This window comes from Bombina bombina, chromosome 1 (assembly GCF_027579735.1).
Source record: "Bombina bombina isolate aBomBom1 chromosome 1, aBomBom1.pri, whole genome shotgun sequence".
NCBI lineage: Eukaryota > Metazoa > Chordata > Amphibia > Anura > Bombinatoridae > Bombina > Bombina bombina.
Genome location: NC_069499.1, coordinates 807,419,670 through 807,435,699, shown reverse-complemented (window position 1 = coordinate 807,435,699; position 16,030 = coordinate 807,419,670).

Genomic DNA, 16,030 nt, shown 5'->3' with positions numbered 1-16,030 from the left:
TGAGTAATAGAAATGTTTAGAGGCCCACTACCGGCTTAACTGTTTAGTTTATTTGCCTCCCACTCTGAAATAAATATTTGGTCTTTGCACCATAATTTGTTGTTTTTGCTTCCACAATTAACTATATATTTAATTTACCAACATTCAATTTCTGTATTCTATAATTTTTGCTCTTCAATGCAAATCAATGTATTTATATCTCCCTTTTTATTTTCTCTATTAATCCCTTGACTGTCATTGTGTGTTAAAATTCATTACATAGTATTTAGTGACTATTACATATTAAACTTTATTATTTATTTCATTAATAACTTATTTCAATCACTTGGTCAGTTACTTAGAAGAAAATCTAAACTCAACTATTAGGACAAGATTTCAATCCTAATGCTAATGTTAAAAAATAGTCATACAAATAAACAAGTGAAGCTGTTAAAACAGGATCACAATATCAACAATAACGTAACATCCTTATCTCTGGTCGCTGCCCTCCTTAGTCTCTCCGAAAACCGTAGAAGTATAATTGTTGAAATAGATGTACTGATCCAGCAGGGGTTATTTCCACCCCCAGGGAAATGGATGACTGTGGAAAAGGAATTAGAATGGTGTAGCACGTCAGGCACACAGCAAACACTATATGGAAAATACTAACAGGGAGCCGCAATGATACACAGAAAAACAGCTCTTTTCATAAAATATATTCCACCTCTCCAGATTTCCAAGAGGTAGCCCTATTGGCAGGTCACAAATCCCGCAAAAGGAAGCACCACACCAGTTGCATTAAACCGTCACTCTCCATGCTTTGTGTCGGGTGGTCAGAATATTTCAGGCACCAACAACCAGTGCACACTGGAATCACTTTCTCTGGATATACCACTACCACAAACCAATGTCAGGGAAATGAAGCACCACCACTGATTCTACAGTTTCTTAGTCTTGGCTTGAAGCAGGACCTGCTTATTCGGGACTCCCAAACTCTCTTACTTAAAACAACCACCAGGGTGCTAGTAATATATCATAGTAAATCCAAAAAATTACCACACTCATTGGATTTCACATAAATAAAGATCAAACATGGTTTATTTAGATGATGTTTCAGGGAATGACTCCCTTTCCTTAGACCAACCAGAACAACTCTTTACATCAAGCATTTAAAGCCCATAGTGCCCCTCCCCCTCAAAAGGTGCACCAAAATAGTTCCTTTAGCTTCCCCAGTATACACAATGCTTAGTACAAATACTTAAATAAATAAAAAGCTGTAAAACAAATTATAATTAATTGTACATGCAAGGCTGGCATGTTATTATTATTATTATCATTTATTTGTATAGCGCAGCCAAATTCCGTAGCGCTGGGTACAGTGATAGGGGTATACAATGACAAAGATTTGCGATAAAATACAAAACATAACAAAACAAAACAAATATAGTACAGGAGGAAGAGGGCCCTGCTCCGGAGAGCTCACAGTCTATAGGTTTAGGGTGCAGAGACATAAGGTTGGGGTAGCTTGTTACATCGGTTGTATTTGCAGCAGTGGAGTCAGGCAGTTCATGTATTATTTTGGTTCGGATGCTGGATGGAGGAGAGATGGTAAGCCTCTCTGAATAGGTGGGTTTTCAAGGATCGTCTGAAGCTATACAAGGTTGGAGACAGTCTAATGGAGCGGGGTAGAGAGTTCCAGAGCACAGGGCAGCACGTGCGAAGTCTTGGAGGCGGGAGTGGGACGTAGAGATAACAGGAGTATAGAGACGTAGGTCAGAGGTTGATGGAAGAGGACGGGATGGGGAATATTTCACGATGAGAGAGGAAATATAGTTGGGAGTTAGACTGTTGAGTGCTTTGTAGGTTAAAGCTAATACTTTAAATTGTATTCTGGAGTGTATGGGAAGCCGGTGTAGAGACTGGCAGAGCGGAGCAGCTGATGTAGATCGTCGACTTAGGTGGATGAGTCTAGCAGAAGCATTCATAATAGATTGGAGGGAGGAGAGGCGTTGTTTTGGAAGGCCATTTAGGAGTAGATTGCAATAATCAATGCGTGACAAAATGAGGGAATGAATAAATATTTTTGTAGTTTTTTGAGTAAGGAAGGGACGAATTCTGGAAATGTTGCGTAGGTGTGAATGGCAGGATTTTGTAAGCGCTTGTATATGTTGGTTGAATGTGAGTTCTGAGTCTAGTGTGACCCCAAGGCAGTGGACCTGGGGTGAGGTGTTAGAATAGAGTCTCCAACCATAAGAGAAATGTCAGGTGTTGGATGTCTCAAAGAGGGGGGGGGATAAGAAGCAGCTCAGTTTTGGACAGATTGAGTTGGAGGTAGTGTGAAGACATCCAAGAGAAAATTGCAGAGAGGCAGTCAGAAATCTGGTTGAGTAAAGAGGGAGAGATATCAGGAGAGGAAAGATAGATTTGGGTATCATCAGCATATAAGTGGTACTGGGATCCAAAGGAGGCTATAAGTTTTCCAAGGCAGGATGTGTAAAGAGAGAAAAGCAAGGGGCCCAAGACAGAGCCTTGCGGTACTCCAACTGAGAGAGGCATAGGATCACAAGATATGTTGTTAAAGGAAACTGAAAACAAGCGGTTTGAAAGATATGATGCAAACCAGGAGAGGGCTGTGTCTCGGATGCCAAATGAATGTAGTATTTTTAGGAGGAGTGGATGGTCAACTGTGTCAAAAGCTGAAGACAGGTCAAGAAGAATTATTAAGGAGTAATGGCCTTTTGCTTTAGCTGATAACAGGTCATTTGTTACTTTAGCAAGAGCGGTTTCTGTTGAGTGTTTAGGGCGGAAACCAGATTGTAGTGGATCAAGTAAGAAGTAAGTTGCATGTTGACACAATTCAAACGTGAAATGTTACTCTAGTAGCATAAAAGTACAGGACATGCTGTGATCATGCAAAATGTACTATGCTATGGGGGAAATTAAACTCCAACTGTTTATGTCAAGTAAATCACAGGGCAGTGAAGGACTTCATACTAATGACAACAGCAATCAAAGCACACAGCAGTTGATATGGATGTAAGAAAGAAAGTCCTTCACTCAGAGGTAGTAGAACTGCTGTGTTTTATTGTTCCATCACAGCATAAAGCATACACACAGCATAGGCGATCAATAAGGGGAAAGACAGGCAACAAAATTACGGTCAAACGCATTTCATCTAAACAGACATGACTTTCTCAATGACCATAAACATCCCCACTCCTCCCTGCTATTTAAAGACAAAGGACACTCCCATATTTAAAGTCATCCAATTAACATGCAATAAATTTACACAGTTAGGAGCAAGTGATTTAAAGGGATATGCACAGAATTTTAAAGCAATAACCTAAAAAATGCAACCTATACGATTATAATAATGCTACCAAAATTTTTTTTATAATAATGCTACCAAAATTTTTTTTATATAGGTTTAAACATACACTCTAATACAAATACTGCCTAATGAAAGAGACAATGATTCATAATCATAATTAATCTACAAAAAGTTTAACGTCCCATTCAGAATTTAATCCTGTGGGCATTTTGGTATCCAACTGGAAAATCCAAAATACTTCTCTTTTACTGAGAATTACTCCTCTATTACCACCCCTTGGGTGGCGAGGAATCAGCTGGATACCCTGAAATGCCAACAGGGAACTGTCAGAGTTATGTTCCCTTTTGAAATGTAAGGAAATAGGGGTCGTGGACAAAGGGTCCTCAATGGAACACAAATGTTCTAAAAAACGATATTTCAAGGCCCGTGTCGTTTGTCCCACATACTGCTTACAGCACCCCCTACAGGTCAAAAGGTATATGACATAACAAGAATTACATGTCATATGTTCCTGTATCTTAAAACTCTTGCTATTCACACTGGACACAAAATCAGAACCAAAAATAGCATGGGAGCAAGATTTACATCTCCTGCTCCCACATTTGAAGAAACCAGGTTTAATAGACAGCCAATTATCATTTCTTATCTTAGGTAACATAGATGGAGATAAAACATTTCCCAATGTCTTGGCTTTTCTAGATACAAAACAAATACCTGATTCTATAATCTGCTGGAGACTTTCGTCAGTTTCAAAAATAGAAAGTGCCTTACACACTATATTGCAGATTTTGCCATACTCTACACTATAGTTAGTAATAAATTTAGGTTTGTTAAACCTATTTTGTTTAGATGTTTTAGACATTTTCAAAAGATCCTTTCGATCTATCACATCCACAGCATTTTTAATATGCATAAGGGCTGATTGTTGGTAACCTCTGTCTAGAAACCTTTCTGTTAACTCCTCAGAGTGTTGCACATAACTTTGTTCACTCAAACAATTTCTTTTAACCATAATATACTGGCTCTTAGGAATAGATTTAATAATATGTTTAGGGTGACAAGACTTAGGCCTAGATTTAGAGTTCGGCGGTAGCCGTGAAAACCAGCGTTAGAGGCTCCTAACGCTGGTTTTAGGCTACCGCCGGTATTTGGAGTCAGTGATTAAAGGGTCTAACGCTCACTTTTCAGCCGCGACTTTTCCATACCGCAGATCCCCTTACGTCAATTGCGTATCCTATCTTTTCAATAGGATCTTTCTAACGCTGATATTTAGAGTCGTTTCTGAAGTGAGCGTTAGACATCTAACGACAAAACTCCAGCCGCAGGAAAATAGCAGGAGTTAAGAGCTTTCTGGGCTAACGCCGGTTCATAAAGCTCTTAACTACTGTACCCTAAAGTACACTAACACCCATAAACTACCTATGTACCCCTAAACCGAGGTCCCCCCACATCGCCGCCACTCGATTAAATTTTTTTAACCCCTAATCTGCCGACCGCCAACTACGTTATACTTATGTACCCCTAATCTGCTGCCCCTAACCCCGCCGACCCCTGTATTATATTTATTAACCCCTAACCTGCCCCCCACAACGTCGCCGCCAGCTACTTACAATAATTAACCCCTAATCTGCCGACCGCAAAGCGCCGCCACCTACGTTATCCTTATGTACCCCTAATCTGCTGCCCCTAACACCGCCGACCCCTATATTATATTTATTAACCCCTAATCTGCCCCCCTCAACGTCGCCGACACCTGCCTACACTTATTAACCCCTAATCTGCCGAGCGGACCTGAGCGCTACTATAATAAAGTAATTAACCCCTAATCCGCCTCACTAACCCTATCATAAATAGTATTAACCCCTAATCTGCCCTCCCTAACATCGCCGACACCTACCTTCAATTATTAACCCCTAATCTGACGACCGGAGCTCATCGCTACTATAATAAATGGATTAACCCCTAAAGCTAAGTCTAACCCTAACACTAACACCCCCTAACTTAAATATAATTTAAATCTAACGAAATTAATTAACTCTTATTAAATAAATTATTCCTATTTATAGCTAAATACTTACCTGTAAAATAAATCCTAATATAGCTACAATATAAATTATAATTATATTATAGCTATTTTAGGATTAATATTTATTTTACAGGTAACTTTGTAATTATTTTAACCAGGTACAATAGCTATTAAATAGTTAAGAACTATTTAATAGTTACCTAGTTAAAATAATAACAAAATTACCTGTAAAATAAATCCTAACCTAAGTTATAATTAAACCTAACACTACCCTATCAATAAATTAATTAAATAAACTACCTACAATTACCTACAATTAACCTAACACTACACTATCAATAAATAAATTAAATACAATTGCTACAAATAACTACAAATACATAAACTAACTAAAGTACAAAAAATAAAAAAGAACTAAGTTACAAAAAATAAAAAAATATTTACCAACATTAGAAAAATATTACAACAATTTTAAACTAATTACACCTACTCTAAGCCCCCTAATAAAATAACAAAGACCCCCAAAATAAAAAATTCCCTACCCTATTCTAAATTAATAAATGTAAAAGCTTGTTTACCTTACCAGCCCTGAACAGGGCCCTTTGCGGGGCATGCCCCAAGAAAATCAGCTCTTTTGCCTGTAAAAAAAAACATACAATACCCCCCCCCCCAACATTACAACCCACCAACCACATACCCCTAATCTAACCCAAACCCCCCTTAAATAAACCTAACACTAAGCCCCTGAAGATCTTCCTACCTTGTCTTCACCATCCAGGTATCACCGATCCGTCTTGGCATCCGGTGCTGAAGAGGTCCAGAAGAGGCTCCAAAGTCTTCCTCCTATCCGGCAAGAAGAGGACATCCGGACCGGCAAACATCTTCTCCAAGCGGCATCTTCGATATTCTTCCATCCGGTGCGGAGCGGGTCCATCTTGAAGCAGCCGACGCGGATCCATCCTCTTCTTCCGTTGTCTCCCGACGAATGACGGTTCCTTTAAGGGACGTCATCCAAGATGGCGTCCCTCGAATTCCGATTGGCTGATAGGATTCTATCAGCCAATCGGAATTAAGGTAGGAATATTCTGATTGGCTGATGGAATCAGCCAATCAGAATCAAGTTCAATCCTATTGGCTGATCCAATCAGCCAATCAGATTGAGCTCGCATTCTATTGGCTGTTCCGATCAGCCAATAGAATGCGAGCTCAATCTGATTGGCTGATTGGATCAGCCAATCGGATTGAACTTGATTCTGATTGGCTGATTCCATCAGCCAATCAGAATATTCCTACCTTAATTCCGATTGGCTGATAGAATCCTATCAGCCAATCGGAATTCGAGGGACGCCATCTTGGATGACGTCATTTAAAGGAGCCGTCATTCGTCGTTCAGTCGTCGGCCAGGATGGATGTTCCGCGGTAGAGGTCTTAAGGATGCTGCCGCTTCGCTCCGGATGGATGCCGCTTGGATGAAGACTTCAATCGGATGGAAGAACTCTTCTGCCCCGCTTGGATGAAGACTTCAGTTGGATCATGGACCTCTTCAGCCCCCCGCTTGGGCTTGGATCAGGACATCGGAGGAGCTCTTCTGGACCGATCGGTGAACCTGGTATGGTGAAGACAAGGTAGGAAGATCTTCAGGGGCTTAGTGTTAGGTTTATTTAAGGGGGGTTTGGGTTAGATTAGGGGTATGTGGGTGGTGGGTTGTAATGTTGGGGGGGGGGGTATTGTATGTTTTTTTTTACAGGCAAAAGAGCTGATTTTCTTGGGGCATGCCCCGCAAAGGGCCCTGTTCAGGGCTGGTAAGGTAAAAGAGCTTTTAAATGTATTAATTTAGAATAGGGTAGGGCATTTTTTTATTTTGGGGGTCTTTGTTATTTTATTAGGGGGCTTAGAGTAGGTGTAATTAGTTTAAAATTGTTGTAATATTTTTCTTATGTTTGTAAATATTTTTTTATTTTTTGTAACTTAGTTCTTTTTTATTTTTTGTACTTTAGTTAGTTTATTTCATTGTAGTTATTTGTAGGAATTGTATTTAATTTATTTATTGATAGTGTAGTGTTAGGTTAATTGTAGGTAATTGTAGGTATTTTATTTAATTAATTTAATGATAGTATAGTGTTAGGTTTAATTGTAACTTAGGTTAGGATTTATTTTACAGGTAATTTTGTAATTATTTTAACTAGGTAACTATTAAATAGTTCTTAACTATTTAATAGCTATTGTACCTGGTTAAAATAATTACCAAGTTGCCTGTAAAATAAATATTAATCCTAAAATAGCTACAATATAATTATAATTTATATTGTAGCTATATTAGGATGTATTTTACAGGTAAGTATTTATCTTTAAATAGGAATAAGTTATTTAATAAGAGTTAATTTATTTCGTTAGATTTAAATTATATTTAAGTTAGGGGGGTGTTAGTGTTAGGGTTAGACTTAGCTTTAGGGGTTAATACATTTATTAGAATAGCGGTGAGCTCCGGTCGTCAGATTAGGGGTTAATAATTGAAGTTAGGTGTCGGTGATGTTAGGGAGGGCAGATTAGGGGTTAATACTATTTATGATAGGGTTAGTGAGGCGGATTAGGGGTTAATAACTTTATTATAGTAGCGCTCAGGTCCGCTCGGCAGATTAGGGGTTAATAAGTGTAGGCAGGTGTCGGCGACGTTGTGGGGGGCAGATTAGGGGTTAATAAATATAATATAGGGGTCGGCGGTGTTAGGGGCAGCAGATTAGGGGTACATAAGGATAACGTAGGTGGCGGCGCTTTGCGGTCGGAAGATTAGGGGTTAAAAATATAATGCAGGGGTCAGCGATAGCGGGGGCGGCAGATTAGGGGTTAATAAGTGTAAGGTTAGGGGTGTTTAGACTCGGGGTACATGTTAGAGTGTTAGGTCCAGACGTAGGAAGTGTTTCCCCATAGAAAACAATGGGGCTGCGTTAGGAGCTGAACGCTGCTTTTTTGCAGGTGTTAGGTTTTTTTTCAGCTCAAACAGCCCCATTGTTTCCTATGGGGGAATCGTGCACGAGCACGTTTTTGAGGCTGGCCGCGTCCGTAAGCAACTCTGGTATCGAGAGTTGCATTTGCGGTAAAAATGCTCTACGCTCCTTTTTTGGAGCCTAACGCAGCCTTTTTTTGAACTCTCGATACCAGAGTTAATTTTATGGTGCGGCCAGGAAAAAGCCCGCGGAGCGTTAACAGCCCATTTACCGCCAAACTCCAAATCTAGGCCTTAGAATTTAGAACTGCGTTCCCTGCTATTTCTTTACGAAATAGCTCCATCTCAATTTTAGAATTATCTAAGCTGGCAAAAAGTCTAATATCCAAAAAAGAAACTGAAGTGTCACTATATTCCAAAGTAAAATTTAAATTCATAGAATTAGTCTTTATATACAATAAAAACTGATCAATAAGGTCTACTGGACCCTTCCAAACCATCAAAATGTCGTCTATATAGTGACCAAAAAAATGAATGTACTCTTTGAAGGGATTCCCGTCTCCATAAACATGGGACAGCTCCCACCAACCCATATACAGGTTGTCATAGGGGGGGGGTAATTTTGCCCCCATCGCTGTCCCACGTTTCTGGAGAAAGAAATCCCCCTCAAACAAAAAAAGTTATGTGTCAATAAATATTCAACTGAAACCTTAATGAACTGCTTTAGTGTATCATCATAGTCTGAAAAATTCGGCAAAACAAATCAAATTCTATTGCCTCTATACCCTTGTGATGAGGAATAATGGTATACAGAGAAACCACATCAATAGTTATGAATACAAATCCTTCACTCCATACTAGGCTTTCTACCTGTTTAATAACATCTGTGGTACAGTTGCAAGAAAAAGTATGTGAACCCTTTGGAATGATATGGATTTCTGCATAAAATGTGATCTGATCATCATCTAAGACACAACAATAGACGATCACAGTCTGCTTAAACTAATAACACACAAAGAATGCAATGTTGCCATGCTTTTATTGAACACACCATGTAAACATTCACAGTGCAGGTGGAAAAAGTATGTGAACCCCTAGACTAATGACATCTCCAAGAGCTAATTGGAGTGAGATGTCAGCCAACTGGAGTCCAATCAATGAGATGAGATTGGAGGTGTTGGTTACAGCTGCCCTGCCCTATAAAAAACACACACCAGTTCTGGGTTTGCTTTTCACAAGAAGCATTGCCTGATGTGAATGATGCCTCGCACAAAAGAGCTCTCAGAAGACCTACGATTAAGAATTGTTGAATTGCATAAAGCTGGAAAGGGTTATAAAAGTATCTACAAAAGCCTTGCTGTTCATAAGTCCACTGTAAGACAAATTGTCTATAAATGGAGAAAGTTCAGCACTGCTGCTACTCTCCCTAGAAGTGGCCATCCTGTAAAGATGACTGCAAGAGCACAGTGCAGACTGCTCAATGAGGTGAAGAAGAATCCTAGAGTGTCAGCTAAAGACTTACAAAAGTCACTGGCAAATGCTAACATCCCTGTTAGCGAATCTACAATACGTAAAACACTAAACAAGAATGGATTTCATGGGAGGATACCACAGAGGAAGCCACTGCTGTCCAAACAAAACATTGCTGCACGTCTACAGTTTGCACAAGAGCACCTGGATGTTCCACAGCAGTACTGGCAAAATATTCTGTGGACAGATGAAACCAAAGTTGAGTTGTTTGGAAGAAATACACAACACTATGTGTGGCAAAAAAGAGGCACGGCACACCAACATCAAAACCTCATCCCAACTGTGAAGTATGGTGGTGGGGGCATCATGGTTTGGGGCTGCTTTGCTGCGTCAGGGCTTGGACGGATTGCTATCATCGAAGGAAAAATGAATTCCCAAGTTTATCAAGACATTTTGCAGGAGAACTTAAGGCCATCTGTCTACCAGCTGAAGCTCAACAGAAGATGGGTGTTGCAACAGGACAATGACCCAAAGCATAGAAGTAAATCAACAACAGAATGGCTTAAACAGAAGAAAATACGCCTTCTGAAGTGGCCCAGTCAGAGTCCTGACCTCAACCCGATTGAGATGCTGTGGCATGACCTCAAGAAAGCGATTCACACCAAACATCCCAAGAATATTGCTGAACTGAAACAGTTCTGTAAAGAGGAATGGTCAAGAATTACTCCTGACCGTTGTGCACGTCTGATCTGCAACTACAGGAAACTTTTGGTTGAAGTTATTGCTGCCAAAGGAGGTTCAACCAGTTATTAAATCCAAGGGTTCACATACTTTTCCACCTGCACTGTGAATGTTTACATGGGGTGTTCAATAAAAACATGGCAATATTTCATTCTTTGTGTGTTATTAGTTTAAGCAGACTGTGATTGTCTATTGTTGTGACTTAGATGATGATCAGATCACATTTTATGAACAATTTGTGCAGAAATCCATATCATTCCAAAGGGTTCACATACTTCTTCTTGCAACTGTATCTCTGATGTAACTCACAAGATTTAAAACGAAAGGTTGTAAATAGCCATCAATCAATTCTGAAAGAGGCTCATTAAGTGAGCCTATTCCTGCCACAAATGGCCTACCTGGGGGGTTAAAACTGTCTTTGTGAACTTTTGGTAGGTAATGGAAAATGGCAGTAACATGATGCTCAGTATATAAGAAGTCAAAATTGGCTTCAGTTATTAAACCATTATTTAATGCCCAATTAAAAATTTTCTTAAGCTCAGCTTTATAGAACAAAATGGGATTACTTTTGAGCTTCTCATAAACTGACCCATCCAAAAGTTGCCTATGGGCCTCTGCTATATAATCTTTATGATCAAGGAGTACCACTTTCCCTCCCTTATTAGAGTTGCGTATGACCAGCTCCTTATTAGCTTTCAAATTTTTTAGAGACGTGTTGATTCCTAGATAAATTATCTTTCCTATGGTCAGTTATACGCCTCTTAGAATGTAACTTTTTTAATTCAAACTCAACTGTTTATTGAAAAACCTCTACTGCGCTTGATCTTGCCTGCACCGGACAAAATTTAGATGCTTCATCTTAGTAATATCATGAACATCACTATATGCTGATATATTTGGATCTTTATTATCCTTTTCAAGTGCCATAAGATCAAGAACTGAACAATCTTCTGAGAAATCAAACCCACATCTCATTGGGTCCGGTTTTGCTCCTACTGTTACTGTTTGACCATCACTGATAGCTCCCAAGAAATGTTTCTTGAGGACCAGTGATCTGACAAATCTATTTAGGTCTACAATAGTGTCAAACAAATTAAAATGTGAAGTAGGAGCAAAACCTAGACCCAGGGATAATACATCAATCTGTTCCTGTGTTAGTGAAAAGGAAGACAAATTAATAATATTATCATCTGCTAAACATATTTTTGAAACTGCGTTGCCCTCCTCCTTTGTGGATAGCGGCAAGATTTTGGTGCTAATGTCTCTTGATTCAGACTTGTCCCCCTCTACGTATCTTTTTCTTTGTACACTGGACTTCTGTAAGCCCCTCTCGTTTTTTGACTGGACACTTGTGATTGAGGACTGTGGTACATCAGGGGTATGGAGAGAAAATGAACTTGTTCCATCCATAACTTCCATATTATCAGTTGATAATTCCAAGTCTGAAGAGTCATAGTCATATTCTGCATCAGTGTCAGAAAATTTAACTTTCTTTGTGTCACTTCCTTGACCTTTGTAGGTACGTCTGTACTTCCTTCTATTTTCAGATAGTGTCCATTTATAAACCCTATTATTTTCAAAATCCTGTCTCACAGTATTTTCTGTTTTTTAAAATGCCACAAATTAACTTAAAATTCACTGATCACTTTTTGTAACTTAGTGTCATACTTCTTAAAGTCATACTAACGAGCCAATGTGATTCATCATGAAGATATCTACACTAACTGGGTGTGTCACTGCTTTCAATCTTTCCAATCTCTAAGGGCCAAATAATATAAAGTGACTCCCCATGGGTCTGTGTGTGTCATCATTGTTACAAGGTGACAGAGGAGGCAGGTAATCACATCCATAAACTACATGTGTTAAATGTTTACTATCACGGAAGTAACTCACAATCCGATGCAGAAGTCATCTAATAGATGGGGGCGCAATACATTGTGCTTAGCCAGAGGAATAATGTATGGGATGCACTGGCACACACACATATATATATATATATATATATATATATATATATTATATGTATATATATATTATATATGTATATATATATATATATATATATATATATATAATGTGGATAAAAGTAGTAGTAGCACTCCTGGTGAAAGTATAGGGCACAGACTGCCCACGTTGCCCTGGGTGCACTCCACAATTGAATATACAGTAGATAAATAAGGAGTCACTCACAGGGTCTTGCTACCAAATTTATAAATATTTATATATTTTTATATATTTGGTAGCAAGACCCTGTGAGTGACTCGTTCTGTATCTACTGTATATACTATATATATATATATATATATATATATATATATATACACCCACCGGCCACTTTATTATGTACATCTTGCTAATACCAGGTTGGACCCCCTTTTGCCTTCAGAACTGCCTTAATTCTCTGTGGCATAGATTCATAAAGTTGTTGGAAACATTCCTCAGAGATTTTGGTCCATATTGACATGATAGCATCACACAGTTGCTGCAGATTTGTCGGCTGCACATCCATGATACGAATCTCTGTTCCACCACATCCCAAAGGTGCACTTTTGGATTGAGATTTGGTGATTGTGGAGGCCATTGGAGTACAGTGAACTCATTGTCATGTTCAACAAACCAGCTTTGAACAGGGTGCATTGTCCTCCTGGAAGTAGCCATCAGAAGATTGGCACACTTTAGTCATAAAGGGATGGACAAGGTCAGCAACAGGTCAGGTAGGCCGTGGCATTTAAACAATGCTCAACTGGTACTAAGGGGCCCAAAGTGTGCCTAAAAAATATCCCCCCCCATTAAATCACCAGCTTGAACCATTGATATAAGGCAGGATGGATCAATACTTTAATGTTGTTTACGCCAAATTCTGACTCTACCCTCTGAATGTCGCAGCTGAAATCGAGACTCATCAGACCAGGCAATGTTTTTCCAATCTTCTATTGTCCAATTTTGGTGAGCCTGTGCAATTTGTAGCCTCAGTTTCCTGTTCTTAGCTGACAGGAGTGGCACCCAGTGTGGTCTTCTGCTGCTGTAGCTTCAATGTGTTGTGCATTCAGAGATGGTCTTCTGCATACCTTGGTTGTAACGAGTGGTTATTTGAGTTACTGTTGCCTTTCTATCATCTCGAACCAGTCTGCCCATTCTCCTCTGACCTCTAACATCAACAAGGCATTTTTCTCCACACAACTGCCGCTCACTGGATATTTTCTCTTTTTCTGACCATTCTCTATAAACCATAAAGATGGTTGTGCGTGAAAATCCCAGTAGATCAGACGTCTGGCACCAACAACCATGCCGCGGTCAAAGTCACTGAAATCCCCTTTTTTCCCCATTCTGATGCTCAGTTTGATCTTTACCAAATCGTCTTCACCACGTCTAGATGCCTAAATGCATTGAGTTGCTGCCATGTGATTGGCTGATTAGCAATTTGTGTTACCAAGCAATTGATCAGGTGTACCTAATAAAGTGGCCGGTGAGTATTATATATATAAGACCTTGAAAGAAAGATATGGATAAAACAGATAATCTTCTTTATATCCAAAAGTAAGGGAATTCAGCACTCTTTTTTTGGAAAAATAGGGCTTTTTATTTTGTGATTTAAATACCAAACATCTACCTGTTTGCAAGATATCCTCCTGACAGAGGTTTCTACAAACCCATCACAACATTAAAGTAAGAATATTCAACATTTGATACATAATAATCATACCATAACATCCTAAAAAAATCTAAACTGCTAACAAAACTAATGCCCTTAAAAAGTGTATGCATATTGATACTAAACAATCTTACTTTATTGAAAGCAATATTAGCATACTGTCACTTTAAGAAAAGCTATAAACTTTGATGCATATTATAATGGAAATGTTCCCTTTTCATCAAAGGCAGGCCCAGGAAAATAACGAGGTGCACCTCTTTTTTATATATGAAACTCTCATAAGGAATTTAAAGCTGGGATATGTTTAGAGACATTATGCCTGATGACAGCAATTTCCACCGCACTTAAGGTCTATAGGTTGCTTCTTTTTTGAAGTGTCACTTTTATTAAAGCAGTTAGTTTCCCAGCAATTTTTCACATAGGATATTACTTATGGGGCTAGTCACTGTGAGTATACATATTACCTCTCTACCTGCTCATCCGTTATGCTGCTAACAGCTGAATCCACGCTGTTTAAACCAAATGCTCTGCAACATATGCTCTCCTGAGCCAATTACTGTTTGTTTAGAATGTGATCATCTGGGTCAGGTAACTGGTTTGTGATGTCATCTTTTTCTTTTTTCCTTAAATGTGAGAACTCCAGAGTGATCCTTTTATGAACAATCTTGAATAAAGGGTTTTTCCTTTCCTCTTACTTGATGCTCATTCCTTTACTCCTTAGAGAGATTAGCTTGCTCCTTAGCTTTGCATGCTTGCAGCAATGTTAGTATCCATTCAAAAGAAAACAGTCCTCTCATGAAGACTCTTGCCAGCAACATGTTTGTTTCACCCCAGCTTACAATCTGACCTGGGGCTTCGTCAGGGCTTACTTTCTCATTACCTGTGCTTGATTATTTAAGCCTTTAAGCCCAACCTACTTTTGTTTTTCACAACACCTTTGTTATTAAAGGTACATTACTTAACTCTTTAAGTTTCATCCTAACCTGTTTAATGAGCTGTATTTTTTCTCAAGAGGGCAACAACCATACCGTGGTCAAAGTCACTTAAATCCCCTTTCTTCCCCATTCTGATGCTCGGTTTGAGCTTCACCAAATCGTCTTCACCATGTCTAGATGCCTAAATGCATTGAGTTGCTGCCATGTGATTGGCTGATTAGCAATTTGTGTTACCAAACAATTGAACAGGTGTACCTAATAAAGTGGCAGGTAAGTATATATATAAATATATATATTAAGCCCCACCCAATAAACAGCTCAAAGAATTGCGGCAAAAATGTGTTACCATGGCAACATATTTGAACTGTTTGATGGGTGGGGCTTAATATGTTTAAAAGTCACTATTTTCACTTGCACATTGTTTGGTCTGAGGAAGGGTTCTGCGAACCCTGAAATGTTACCACGTAATAAATAAGTATTATTTTACGTAAACCCAGCAAGTGCAGTCCCTGATTGAAGAAGAAACCTTTTGATACACTGACTTTGCACCCTGGTTGTTGACTCAGCTGAATTGGGAGCGCAGATACATATGGGATATATATACAAAGTATTTGTAAAGTAGTATTTGTCTGAGTACCCACAGTTGTGCTTCGGTTAAAGTAGTGGACGAGAAATTAATGACTAATTTTTCATTTATTTTCTTGTTCGTAGTCCATATTTTTGTTTGCTCCTGTGTGTTTGTTGTGCATTTTGGCTTTGGTTTTTGGCCTTACCCCTTCTTGTCTTATATACCTATATATATATATATATATATATATATATATATATATATATATATATATATATATATATAAGCAGAATTTGGGCAAGCAAGCACTCATGAAAACTCCTCTCCTATCCCCATGGTGCAACAAATATTACAATAATAATTACACAATTGCGCGCAGAAAAT